This window comes from Papaver somniferum, chromosome 11, assembly GCF_003573695.1.
Source record: "Papaver somniferum cultivar HN1 chromosome 11, ASM357369v1, whole genome shotgun sequence".
Taxonomy (NCBI): domain Eukaryota; kingdom Viridiplantae; phylum Streptophyta; class Magnoliopsida; order Ranunculales; family Papaveraceae; genus Papaver; species Papaver somniferum.
Window position 1 is genome coordinate 102,483,460 of NC_039368.1, and position 15,569 is coordinate 102,499,028.

Below are 15,569 nucleotides of genomic sequence, written 5' to 3' on the forward strand. Positions count from 1 at the left end.
ATAAAAGTATATCAAAGAGTTATATCTCTCTTTCTCGATTCAATACTTACTCAAACAAATAGAAATCTGCGAGTCTAATTTAATACAAGAGAAATCACTTGAACGGTACAAAAGACCAATATTTAAGTATCAATCAACAACCAAAGGTTGGATTTCCCAATTGATTGATTCAACGCACAACCTGTGATATTTCAATTATATAACAAAATATAATGCGGAAAAGAAATAACACAGACACCAGAAGTTTTGTTAACGAGGAAACCGCAAATGCAGAAAAACCTCGGGACCTAGTCCAAATTGAACACACACTGTATTAAGCCGCTACAGAAACTAGCCTACTACAAACTAACTTCGATCTGGACTGTAGTTGAACCCCAATCAATCTCACACTGATCCAAGGTACAGTTGTGCTCCTACGTCTCTTATCCCATCAGGATACTACGCACTCGATTCTCTTAGCTGATCTCAACCACAACTAAGAGTTACTACCACCCAAAGTTGAAGAATTTAATAAACAAATCTGTATCACACAGAAAAGTATACGGTAATAGATAAATCCATATCTCACAGAAATACCTACGAGTTTTTGTTCCGTCTTTTGATAAATCAAGGTGAACAGGAACCAATTGATAAACCGGACTTATATTCCCGAAGAACAGCTCAGTATTATCAATCACCTCACAATAATCTTAATCGACTAGCGAAAGAAGATATTGTGGAATCACAAACGATGAGACAAAGATGTTTGTGACTTCTTTTATATCTTGCATATCGAAGAAATCAATCTCAATCCAATCTTATGATTATACTTAGTACGATAGAAACAACAAGATCATATCACACAACTACAAGAAAAGTAGTATCGGTCTGGCTTCACAACCCCAATAAAGTCTTCAAGTCGTTAACCTACAGGGTCTCGGTAGAAACCTAAGGTTAAAGGAGAATCGACCCTAGCTAATATAACTAGTATCACACATGAGGTGTGGGGATTATTTTTCCCAGTTGCTAGAGTTCTCCCTTATATAGTCTTTCAAATCAGGGTTTGCAATCAATGTTAGCTTAGTAACAAAGCATTCAATATTCACCGTTAGATGAAAACCTGATTAGATTCAAGCTAATATCTTTCAACTGTTATATCGAAACTTAGTTTGTTACACACAAATGAAATGCACGCTTATCTAGGTTTGTGTAATCGTACCCAAACATGTACATCTAGTTGGTTCAACAGTAGTTAATCAAATGGTTAGCCATATGAGAACTTTCATATCAACCATATTCTTCTTTACCATAACTAGTTCAAATGACTCAAATGAACTAGTTAGATAGTTGTTCAATTGCTTAGATCTTTATAATAGAAACAATTGAAACAAAAACGATTTGACTCACTCGAATCGATTCATGAACTTTATAGCCATGGTTTGCAAACTTGCATTCCTTATTTTATATGAGTTTAAGTTCACGAATAATCGTTTTTAGAAAATAACCAACTTAAGTACGCGAACTAGTACGCGGACTTAAGTACCCGGAATAAGTTTGTGAACAGTTCACAAACTCCAACAAATTTTCTCGGGAAGAGAACCTCCGACAATACGCGGACTGGGTACGCGGACTTTGTTCCGGTTTTCCTGAGTAGCTTCAAGGAATAAAGACTTATACATGTATGAGTTACCTCACAATGCTTACATCCCACCATGGTTATATAATCTAAACTCTCTTTTCAATCATTGAAACATTCTTAGAGGACGTTATATAGTTGTTGTTCACAAACCATTTTTCGTCAAAGCCATTTTCAAGTGATTGAAACTTAACATGAATTTCGTCACTAGTAAAGATGAACTTGGCCAAAGAGAAAGCTTACCAACACATATTTCAAGAAATAGATAAGCGAGATATACTCGGCTCGAAATAGTAAATGTGTATAATCAAAGTCTATATAGTAAAACGACTTTTGTCTCAAGATAGTAGATAGATTAGATAGACTTTTGAGTGATAGATAAGTTCAAGTCTCCACATACCTTTTAGTCAATGAAGTTCCACCAGTTCCTTGAATAGTTCTTTGTCTTTGTATGATGATCTCCATGGAGTCTTGAGCTCAACTACACATTCTATCCTAGTCCGAGACTTAGGTATAAGTAGACTAGAAATTAAGACTTATAGTTTTGATCACTAAAAACATGCTTGAGATAGCAACGCATGCGAGTTCGGCCGAGAAGTGCTCTAACAATGATGACATAATATGCTTAACTTTTGACATATATGGGACAATCATAGTTCACGGACGCAAACACACATATACCATAACAAGTTTTAATACATAAAACCATAAAGATTAATACTGCAAAATCATCTTCCAAATAAACTTTAGAATTTAAATAAATAAATCTAAAAACATTGCAAGATGAAAATCGTTGGCAATAGTTATGTGTACTCACAATAATTGCTATTCCAAATCCTAGTTATCCTTCTTAAAACACAAAAATAAATTCTCATAAGAAGTTTCCAAACAGAAATAAAGACAACAAGCAAAAATCAAAAGACTCCTAAACCAACAAAATCGATCATGAACGGAAATCAAAGACCACTTCCGGAACCCACACGAGTCTTGAGTCCTTTGAGCTTGTGATTGACATCGTCCACTGCACCTTCAGAGAAGATATCCTCATTAAGAAGATCTTTAACATGTGTCTTCATGAGAACAAGGTCTGAATTAACCTTTTTCAACTCAGTTCTTAACACATCAAGACCCTTCATAGTATCAACGAGTTGCAGTTTTGCTTCATCAAAGTATTTAATAAAATCATGAACCAATTCAGTAGAAACCATATCGTCATTCTCAACATCCTGGTGAGAATATGCATAGTAGCATGAGGCATTAGGATTTTGATCGTCATCTTCTACTAGGGTTCTTTTATTCCTCCCCTTGGACTCGAAACCAATACCTTTATCAAGAAAACCTCTTGCAAAACCACCAAGGAGAGAAGGTGAAGACATTCTTGACAAAACGACAAAAACCTAGAGTATGCGTACGTGACTCAATAGGTTTGGTATTTAAATGGTTTCTTAGGGAAGGTAACTTTTAGGGTTTCTAAAGAAGTCATGGGTACCCGTACGAACATAATTCGAACCCAAAAGAAGAAGAAAAAAAAACGAACGTACCTTTTTTACAAGTCAAGGCAAAACAGTACATTTTTTCTACGTGAAGATTTTCTTTCACAAAATTTTGGCTCAATAAATTTTATATCTCCATAGATAAAGAATTTAGAGCACAAGAGTAGCAGGCAACATAGTTGCAATAAAAACTTTTTCAAAAACAAAAAAAAAATCGACGAGATTCTTGAGACACAACCAATACTTAGGCCAAGATGTCTGTGGACAATAGCTAACGATAAGAAAACAGCTCAACTAATCAGAAAGCATTTTTTGCCGAAAGTATACCCGATTATTAGCAATTCATACTCAAAAAGATTTTTATAAGTAAGCATTCAACCCTTGTGATTAATTAGCACAAGTATGACCCCTAAGCTCATTAAATGAATGGTGTTCACGGTTGGGTCTCTTTTTCCTTCCAATTCTAGGAAAGAATCCTTTTTGATGTGAAAAATTATCATAAAACTTGATGTCATCAAAATACGAGACAAAGTTCGAGTCCTTACAAGAAGAATTTTGTTCGGAGGATTTTGACAGCATGTTGATAAGATCCTTGTATCCTTCAATTATCAGATTTAGGTTGTCCTTCATATCTCCATTGTTTCTTCCATTTACAGGAACTTTTTCACATCTTGAACATCATTCATCACATTAGGTTGAGAGGGATCTTTCTGAATTCTCCTTGAACGATTTTTATTAATGCTACAATTGGTTCGAGCGTTCGATGAGGATTTTGAACTGACTTTCCTGGGAGAATTCACAGGGAGAGTACTATAACCAATAGGTTTAAAAATCCGAATGTCAGTTACGCATTTGAGAATTAAATCCAAGGTATGCTGAAGCCGACCAAAGTAAATGTCATTCAGCTTCAGTTTGATCTTCTGTTGAACATGTCCATTTGAATAACAAAAAAGACATACTTTCTGATCACAACAGTGATTAGAGTGTGTATCACTAAAAACATCGTTAGAAGATTTCTTTCTTCCATGAGATGAGGTAAATCCGTGATTAGTGGAAGAACCAAGCACTTCTTAATCAATATGAAAGGTTTGCAGTTTAACTTATGAAGTTGTTTTCATTTGAGAAACATGATTAGACTTAGTCATATTTTCAAATATCATAGCAGATTCAGAAGTATTTGGTATGACAGACTCCCACGAATGACTTTTATCTTGAATACAGATATTACACAAAAGTCGTTCAAATTTACAGGCATCTTCTTCGAGTTTAGCCTCGAGCAAGGTTCGTGATGAACAACCTGATTATAAATTTTTCGTGGGTTGTAGTAATGAGGTTCAAACTCTCGGACTTGTGAAGGATAATTTTTTTAGAAAATAAAAATATATACAAAAAATATTAACAATACGAGCAAGAGTACTGGGACTAAAGATTCGGCCATTTTTCATTTTCAAGTGGTTCAGAACTTAATTCTAGGCGATTATAGTTCAAAACAAAACAAATATTAACTCTAGTTTATTGCCAAGATAGATTTTATAAAATATTACTTGTATTTCTTAAGCATGGCATATCAAAAATCCCTAGGACTAAGCATACTCCATCAAATGAAATCACAAGTAATTAATTTAAAATCTTAATTCAATTAAAATTAGTGCAAAAAGTAAATAAAAGAATTAATGAAATTACCACATGGATGAAACTCGACCTCCTCCGTCGTCCCAGTGTTGGGTTTAGCTCATCATGATAAAAACACGCTCAAAGTATTTATTTATTGCTCAAAGGGTTTTTACAAGGATGAAAATGGAGATGAAATAATAAAACAGTGGATGTGCGACCCACAGAAAGCGTCCAAAATGAACGACACAGAAGAAGTGCTATTGTTGATGTATCTTTAAGACCCACACCTACGACCCACGATCGCGAGTCGTTTCACTGTTTATAAACGACTGCTACTGCTGGTCCGTTCTTCATGTTCTTCATCTTCATCACGAACAGCAGCAGCAGCAGAGAGAATTCGTGATTCTTCCTCTACAGCTTCCTCTCTTCTCCTCCCAACTCTCGAAACCCCTGGTAGTCGACCCAAGGAGCCTTTATATACTCACATGCACGCTGAAATCCCTCACAACAACTCCAAATAATTCTTCTTTACTCGGGCACTGAAGAGAGAATATTTTGAGATATTTTCTTTCTCCACGCGTTTCCAGGTCTGATTCTTCCCTTTTTTAGAATTTATACGCATCAAACAATAGTTATAACTCTCCCAGATCATCTCATCCATACGCAAACACAAGAAATCCCGTGAATAATTCTTCTCTGCACGTTCTCCCCTGTTTATAGTTCGTGACTTCCCTAGCCAATTCTATCCAAATTTAATCGACCACAACACTCGCAATAGATTTCTAAATGTCCCAGGAACAATACCACAAATTTTCAGCGATTTAATCTCCCTATAACACCTTCATTTTGTTGATTGAAAATCTTCCAGAGAGTAAAAATATTTTCCCGCCAAAAAGTTTATTTGAATTTGAGAAGAAAGAAGCGTGTCCCCCTATCCTGAACTGGGGTGCAAATATCAGTTGTCCAACTGAGGTGCCCCTTAACCAATAGTGAGAGTCCGAATAATAATTGTCCTTCAAGGTTGCCGCGGGCAACTTTTCGAGCTGATTTTTCCAAAATTGTTTATTTCCTAAAAATACATAAAAACACAATATTAGTACAAAAATAGAGTTCCAACAATACGGACATTGAGGACAAATTAGACACAAAAATGTGTTTATCAAATACCCCCAAACTTATTATTTGCTAGTCCTCGAGCAAAACTAAAAAATAAAACCGAGTTAATCTCGAGTGGGTTTAACATAGGTGTACCCACAAAAACCATGACTTCTAATTGGTTACAAGTATCCAAAGAGCTATGAGGACATACATATTCTCAACATATCTCCAAGTAACTAGAATGCCAGAGAAATTAAAGGTGTCAGCTCTAAAGCTGACTGAAGAAAAGGGGAGACACATCTGCACGACTACTAGATAAAGAGATATCCGCTACACAGCTAGATAAACATTGTAAGATGCGTCCGCTGCTTTACAACTGGATAAGATTAGGAGAGAGATAAAGATGAGAGGGACATCTGCTACACAGCTGGACTAATTACGTGTGATGAGTTAAACCAGTGCTAGAAAGATCTTGTGCCAGATTGAAAGCAGACTAACAAAGCAACCAAAATGCATCTTTCTTCGACTCTCTCACAGTGCTCAGTAGAAATAACGTCTTCTTCGGTCTTCAACTGTTGATGATAAACTCTCGAACCTCATAGAACCTTGAAAATTAACTCTTCTCTTTGATTTCTTGCTTGACTTATAAATTTCTTCTTCCCTATGGCCTTATTGAACAAAAAGAACGTAATGATGTTTTTTTTTTTTTATTTATTTATTTTTCATTTCATTTTTCATTTTTTTTTTTTACAAGACAAAAATTTACATGGCCATGAGAGGACTTTAGAACTTGGATCTTCACAACTTGTGATGTCTTGATATCATGAACTTCAACAACTTATATCATTTGCTCTTGTACTTCTTGTAACTAAGTCTTCAACTTTGATTTTTGAATTATTCTTTTCTATTGTTGCTTCTAAACCTTAAACGTCTTCAACTTTTTTTATAAATTTTGCTGTCACTCTGCTTGTTGATGATGATAAGTTTCTACTGAGAGAGAGTCGTAATCCAGTAACTAAGACTACATTGTGAGGTTGCTCTGTCTTTCTAGCATTTCCTTCTGACCTACTTGCCTTTCCATCATGGATGGTTAGGTCCATCACGGTTACCCTCTAAAAGGAACAAGTTCTCTCCTGAATTTCAAGGATCTCAATGTCTTTTTCTCTAATGTCTCAATAGGTTGTTATCTCTAGCATTCCAATTTCTATCTTTTCGGTGAGAAACAGTATGTAAACTTAGTTAACCGGGTACCATGTGACGCTAGAAGTTTCAAAGATGCGACTAAAATGTTTCTCCCATACCCCCAAACTTAAATCTAACATTGTCCTCAATGTTCTAAAGATGAAACTAAAAGCATGAACAAGGAGAAACTGTTACCATTTGAAGCAAAAAGAGTTAAGGAAGGATATTACCGTGTTGCATGAGATTGGGTTACCTCCAAAGAAGTGCTAAGTTTAAAGTCTTCATACAGACGTAGGAAAGGTTTAGTCAACTCGAACCGTATAACAGTAGCCGGAATAATTGTGGGTCTTTAAAACCAAAAAGAGCTGACAAAAGGAAACTGCAGTGAACCAACGAAATGAACAACACTAGCATGCCCTTACCTAGTTTCCTGATAACTATTACTAATTGTGGTTCAGGTTCAGGTTCTATGAAAGGGTCTAAATAGAATATTTTCATTGGCTGCGTTTCTTCATAGGTTGGATCCAAATTATTAGGTCCTAGAGTCTGGAAAAACTCAAATAAGAACTTAGAATCACAAAATAATAATAACCTAAATAACTGAGGATCCTCTAAGTCAATCAGGTTTGACTTACATAATTGACCACAGTGAGAGTAGTGGTCATTCTTAAGCAAATGTGTCGATTCTAATTTCCTAAGGCATTTAGGTCTAGTCTCACAACTTAATATTCGACACATTTGGAATATAAACGTTCCCACAGTTGGAAGAAAACTATTTGGTGGGAAAACAAATTCAATCTGGGGATCATATCCTGGGCAAACCAGAGGATGGGTTTCTAACGACTGAACTTCTTCCTGGACATCATTAGGTTAGGGAAAACGAGTATGAAGGTAATCTTGTAAAATTGTAGAGGCAGAGATATCAAGTCCTAAGTGAAGGGACTTTCTGAGAGTTAAAGCACATGGAGAATGATAATCACCCCCAAACTTAGAGTTTTCCGTGTCTCTAGAAAGACTAGTCACAACTTCCCTAATTTCTAGGTCATCAGATTCCTGGAAATGGTCAATTGATTCTTCTAAGTCAGGTTCATACTCACTCATCTCTACGAGTTCATCTTCTTTGTCTAAGACTATTGTTTCTAAGTCGCTAGACTCTAAAACAATATTTTCGAAATGAACCCGTTCCTCTAAACCACTATCGGCTTCGTAATCAAAAGGAAAAACTACATCGTCTAAAACGGTGGTATCCCTAATCAAATCCTCGTCCTTTTGAATAGGTGAATAATCATAAAAATTATTTGGATTTGAACTAGAAATAATATAATCATTATACAGCTCAATTGGATTACTAGACTCCTGATCACTATGCCTACATATTTCGGATTCTTCATTACTGCTATCCTCATCATCATAGTACGAAAATGATTGAACCTTATCTAAATAAGTAGTGTTACCAATTCTAACCTCGACATCTTGATTATGCAAATAACTATCCTCATTTTCAAGGGTACTATTGGAAACACTATATTGGAAATTAAGACTATCTTGAGCAGTTCTGTTCTGGGCCTCTAATGAAAGCTTTTGAATCGACTCACATGACTTCCTTATGGTATCGTGTACAGAAGGTTCACTCATGGGTGCATTTTGTTTATTCATTTCTAACACAAACCTATTTGTATTCTCAGTTAATTGTTTGAGAGACTCTTCTAGAGGAAGAACAGGTTCAGAAGGATCATAATAGGGACTAGTTTTCAATAGTTTGATTGTATCATCTAGAGACGAAGAACTAGTACTATAATCTTCTTGCTCGTAAGACTGATGCATGTGTGGATAGTAATTGGGCTCACCATGGTATGACCCATATCCTTCCAAAGGATGGCGTTCCCAACTGCTATTCCCAACATGGTCATAAAAAGGATGATGTCCATATTCAAATTCAGGTCGATACTCATTGTATTGGCTTCTATTATACCAGTTCGACATTCTTAATTTCAAGGGAATTCTACACAACCACAAACAAGGCTGACTCGACCAAATCAAACCTATAAATTCTAGCAAACAAAAAGCATGATGGCTCCACTTAGATTGTTTCTAGACCAGCTTCTATCTTTCGAAAGGGAATTCGTTGCAATTTGAGCAAACCCCTATGGAATCAATCCGAGTCAAAGTAAGTTGAATTAAGGCGAGGGAAGCTCAGTGGAGCTTTGATACCCAAGGCCTCACCGCTATCACAAGGCGGCGCAGTCACGCATTCAACTCATAGAAACCATCATGAATTTTGGAGTGTGCTTAATTAAAGAGCAACCAATATATTTCGAACGAGTTTCCTATTAAGCTCGTTACCCTATCGGTCTCGTTCTATTCCAAATTTTAAGCTTGGGTTCGCGTTAGGTTTTGTTTTCCTAAAATGGGCAAGAAGGGAACGGTGATGAAATCCGAACCCTTATCTTGTTTAGGCCAGGCCTTTCCCTTTACTAGGAAAATAAAGACAGTCCGGTTCGTCCTCAAACAATTATCACCTTAAGGCAGACAGTAACCCGCTTGCAGGAGATTCGCGAGTGTTTCGATGGACTTACCTCCCGTACCAGATGGGCGAAGAACCGTTAAAGTCGACTCGGGCCACGAATCCTATGTCATGTACGAACCCGAGGGTCCGAGACGATATAGTAATCGTCGTCCTTCCCTGCACACAGTTTATATAATTTTTTTTTTTTAATAATACCCTTCTGTAGGGTTAAAAAAAATAAAGTCCAATTGTTTAAAGTCCAAAGTCCAAAATAAAAAATAAAAAAAAAATTACAGTTTTCCTCACACACTCTAAAAAAAATTAAAAATTAAATCCTAAAATTGTCCTTTTTTCTTCTCTTTTCGCTTTTCGCTTTAAGCTTTTTCCTCTCCAAGTCCTTAGTGCTCCACTTCGAACCTGTAAATCAAAGAAAAAAAGACAAAGTAAAAAGGAACAAATAATAAAAAAAATAAACCTAAAAAAAAAATAAAAAAAAATCTATATACAAGTCCGCGTCGGCGACGCCATTTTGTTATAGTTTTGAAAGTGGTAGTAAAGGTTCGTTGCTCGGACTTGTAAAGATTTAAAAATAAAAATATATACAAAAAATATTAACAATATGGGCAAGAGTACCGGGACTAAAGATTCGGCCATTTTTCATTTTCAAGTGGTTCAGAACTTAATTCTAGGCGATTATAGTTCAAAACAAAACAAATATTAACTCTAGTTTATTGCCAAGATAGATTTTATAAAATATTACTTGTATTTCTTAAGCATGGCATATCAAAAATCCCTAGGACTAAGCATACTCCATCAAATGAAATCACAAGTAATTAATTTAAAATCTTAATTCAATTAAAATTAGTGCAAAAAGTAAATAAAAGAATTAATGAAATTACCACATGGATGAAACTCGACCTCCTCCGTCGTCCCAGTGTTGGGTTTAGCTCATCATGATAAAAACACGCTCAAAGTATTTATTTATTGCTCAAAGGGTTTTTTACAAGGATGAAAATGGATATGAAATAATAAAACAGTGGATGTGCGACCCACAGAAAGCGTCCAAAATGAACGACACAGAAGAAGTGCTATTGTTGATGTATCTTTAAGACCCACACCTACGACCCACGATCGCGAGTCGTTTCACTGTTTATAAACGACTGCTACTGCTGGTCCGTTCTTCATGTTCTTCATCTTCATCACGAACAGCAGCAGCAGCAGAGAGAATTCGTGATTCTTCCTCTACAGCTTCCTCTCTTCTCCTCCCAACTCTCGACACCCCTGGTAGTCGACCGAAGGAGCCTTTATATACTCACATGCACGCTGAAATCCCTCACAATAACTCCAAATAATTCTTCTTTACTCGGGAAGTGAAGAGAGAATATTTTGAGATATTTTATTTCTTCACGCGTTTCCAGCTCTGATTCTTCCCTTTTTTAGAATTTATACGCATCAAACTTTAGTTATAACTCTCCCAGATCATCTCAGCCATACACAAACACAAGAAATCCCGTGAATAATTCTTCTCTGCACGTTCTCCCCTGTTTCCAGTTCGTGGCTTCCCTAGCCAATTCTATCCAAATTTAATCGACCACAACACTCGCAATAGATTTCTAAATGTCCCAGGAACAATACCACAAATTTTCAGCGATTTAATCTACCTATAACACCTTCATTTTGTTGATTGAAAATCTTCCAGAGAGTAAAAATATTTTCCCGCCAAAAAGTTTATTTGAATTTGAGAAGAAAGAAGGGTGTCCCCTATCCTGAACTGGGGTGCGAATAGCAGGTGTCCAACTGAGGTGCCCCTTAACCAATAGTGAGAGTCCGAATAACAATTGTCCTTCAAGGTTGCCCCGGGAAACTTTTCGAGCTGATTTTTCCAAAATTGTTTATTTCCTAAAAATACATAAAAACATAATATTAGTACAAAAATAGAGTTCCAACAATACGGACATTGAGGACAAATTAGACACAAAAATGTGTTTATCACAACCCACGACATTTTCCTCACGAAGAACCCTTAGTTGGGAATCACGATCTTTTTTCATACCAACCATTGAATTGACCTTGTGTTTCAGCCTGTTGATTTCAATTGCCCGGATTCTAAAAAGTTTTAGAATCGCTGCACTTTCTCGGGTTGCTTCCCTTTCTACTTCAGAATCAGAATCGTCAGTAAGAAAAATAGGGTAACACATATCAATACTTGTCTGTTTCGTAAGAACATAATGTTCATCTATATGTGAGATTGACAAGTCTTTCTCTTTAATAGATTTCATCGAAACAAAATTTTTGTCTCTGGTGATGTGTTTGTCAGAGATAGCACTACTGTTAATAGAGTTAGATCGCCACAAACATAGACTTATAAGGTCTTAAACGTGTTTTCTTGCTCTGATACCAATTGAAAAAACGGGGGTCTCACAACCACACCAAATATTTCTCTTAACAATCTGTATGGACCAACTCCAATATACTTTCAAGAGAATCAAAGAGACAGTTAGACTCAATCTTAAGAAAAGTATATCAAAGAGTTATATCTCAATTTCTCAATTCAATCTACAATCAAAAAAATAGCAATTTGCGATCCCGAATGAATATAAGAAATAACTTGGACGGTATCAAAAACCAATATCCAAGTGTCAATCAATTCAATGATCAACAACTAAAGATTGTATTCACAATTGATTGAACTTACGCACAACCTGTGATATTTCAATTATATAGAAAATATAATGCGGAAAAGAATAATACAAATACCAGAAGTTTTGATGTTTCGAGCTGATTTTAACTCACTTATATCTTTCTCGAAATATGTGTTGGAAAGCTTTTTGATTTAACTGCGTTCATCATTATTCTTAACGAGTTTAGTTGGATTTCTTTTTGTTGGAAACTAAATAATGAGTCAAAAGATAATCATGTGAAAATTTCCATGTAACATCTTACACGATTTGTGTGAGACAGTCATTTGATGTTAGCTCGGGAAGTTTCATATTGATCATTCGATCACTTGAAAATTACTTAAAGCTAATGGTATGTGTGAGATTACCATTATCGTCTTCTAAGGATGTTTCAGTGATTGAAATAAGAGTTTAGAACGTTTACCCATGTCTGGATACAACACGGTATGCATATCCAGTATGCGAACTGTATTGTGATGATTCGGGTCCAGAACTCTTGTTTACGCACTTAATTTGCGAACTTATTTACCCAAGAAGGTCTGAAACTGTTGTTTGTGAAAAACGGGGGTTTAACAACCACACCCAATATTTTTCTTAGCAATCTGTATGGACTAACTCCAATATACTTTCAAGAGAATCAACTAGACAGTCAGACTCAATCTTAACAAAAGTATATCAAAGAGTTATATCTCAATTTCTCAATTCAATCTACAATCAAACAAATAGCAATTTGCGATCCCGAATGAATATAAGAAATAACTTGGACGGTATCAAAAACCAATATCCAAGTGTCAATCAATTCAATCAACAACCAAAGGTGGATTCGTAATTGATTGAACTTACGCACAACCTGTGATATTTCAATTATAGAGAAAATATAATGCGGAAAAGAAATAACAAAGACACCAGAAATTTTGTTAACGAGGAAACCGCAAATGCAGAATAACCCCAAGACCTAGTCCAGATATGAAAACCATACTGTATTAAGCCGCTACAGATACTAGCCTACTCCAGGTTAACTTCGGACTGGAATGTAGTTGAGCCCTAACCAATCTCACACTGATCAAGTTACAGTCGCGTTCCTTATGCCTCTAGAACCACGTCGGATTCTGTGCACTTGATTCCCTTAGCTGATCTCACCCACAACTAAGAGTTGCTATGACCCAAAGTCGAAAACTTGATAAACCAATCTGTCTCACACAACAAAGTCTATTGAATAGATAAATCTGTCTCTCACAGATATACCTATGAGTTTTGTTCCGTCTATTGATAAAACAAGATGAATAGGAACCAATTGATATACCAAACTTATATTCCTGAAGAACAACCTGGAAATATCAGTCACCTCAAAATAATCTTAATCGTATGGTAGAAAAACAAGATATTGTGGAATCACAAACGATGATACGAAGATGTTTGTGGCTACTTTTTATCTTGCCCATCGGAGATTAAATCTCGAACAAATCTTAGAGAATATAGTACTCAATCACGATATAAAACAACAAGACCAAAACACGCAACTACAGAGAAAGTAGTTGGGTCTGGCTTCGCAATCCCAATGAAGTCTTCAAGTCGTTAACCTACAGGGTTTTAGAAAAACCTATGGTTGAGAATCAACTCTAGTCACAACTAGTATCATACAAGAGGTGTGGGGATTAGGTTTCCCAGTTTCTAGAACTCTCCCGTATATAGTCTTCAAATCAGGGTTTGCAATCAATGTTACCTTGGTAACAAAGCATTCAATATTCACCGTTAGATGCAAACCTGATTAGACTCAAGCTAATATCTTTCAACCGTTAGATCGAACTTAGCTTGTTATACACAAATTAAAAGTGACTTCATTTGAGTAACCATACCTAAACGTGTACACCTTTGTTGGCTCAACAATAGTTAATCGAAGTTAGCCATATGAACACTTTCATATCAACCTCATTCATCTTAAACACAACTAGTTCAGATGACTCAAATGAAACTAGTTATAAAGTTATTCAATTGTTTATATTCTCATAGAAGTATACAAGACACAATTGAAGCAAAATCGATTTCGATTCACTCACATCAATTCATGAACATTATAGACACGGTTTGCAAAATATTGCATTCCTTATTATATAAATGTGTTAGTTCATGAACAAACCGATTTTACAACATAACCCAATCAAGTATGCAAACGGGTACGCATACCTAAGTAGCCGGACTTGGACTGTGTACGTCAGTATGAAAACGGGTACGCATACCGTTGTACACTTCCAAACTTCAGTTAAATCCAGCACGTGTACAGTAACGCATACTATAGTACCCATACTTCTAATTACTTCGCTAGTACGCGTACATGTACGCATACTCTTGCTCCCGGACTTTTACATGACCTCGCCAGTACGCATACAGGTGTGCATACTGCATTCCAGTCTTGGATCAACACATATGCAAGTACGCATACTGTGCTCATAATCCAATTATGCTTAAGTGTTCTAAACTCCAATTTAAATCATTGAAACATTCTTAGAAGACGACAATAGCTGTCTCACATAAACTATTAGCTTCAAAGAAATTTTCAAGTGATCGAATGATAAATACGAAACATTCCGAGTCTACCTCGAATGATTGTTTCACACAAATCATGTAAGATGTTATCAGGTGATTTTCACATGATCATATTTTGACTTTCGTCAAGAATATAAGATGAAATTGGTTAAAGCGAAAGCTTACCAACACATATTTCGAGAAATATGTAAGCGAGTTAAACTTAGCTCGAAATATCAAATGTGTATAATCGAAGTCTATATAGCTATACGACTTTTGTCTCGAATAGGAGATATAGTAGATAGACTTTTGAGTGATAGATGAGTTCAAGTCTCCATATAACTTTTGTTGATGAAGTTCCACAAGCTCCCCTTAGTAGTTCTTCGTCTTTAGTCGATGAATACCGTGAAGTCTAATGCTCAACTACACTTTATATCCTAATCTGAGACTTAACAATAAGTAGACTATAAATCAAGACTTATAGTTTTGTCATCTAAACTTTACAACAAGCTTGAGATAGCAACGCTTGCGAGTTCGGCCGAGCACTGTTCTAACAGTTTGTATACCTAGCATGCGAATGGGTTTACCTGAGTTGGGTCCGGAACGGTTGTTTACGTACCGGGTTTGCGAACGGCTTTGCTAGGCCAAGGTCCGGAGTTGCTGTTCGCGTACCCAGTTTGCGATCACAGTGGTTAAGTTATAAAATCGGTAATGTATGATTCTCATACTCATGAACTAAAAAAATTATGATTTAAGGAATGCAAATTAACTTTGCAAACCGTGGCTTAATGTTCATAAATTGATTCTCTTATAAGTACTTTGTACGATTACGAATCAAACCGATTTTCTTTCAATTTGTT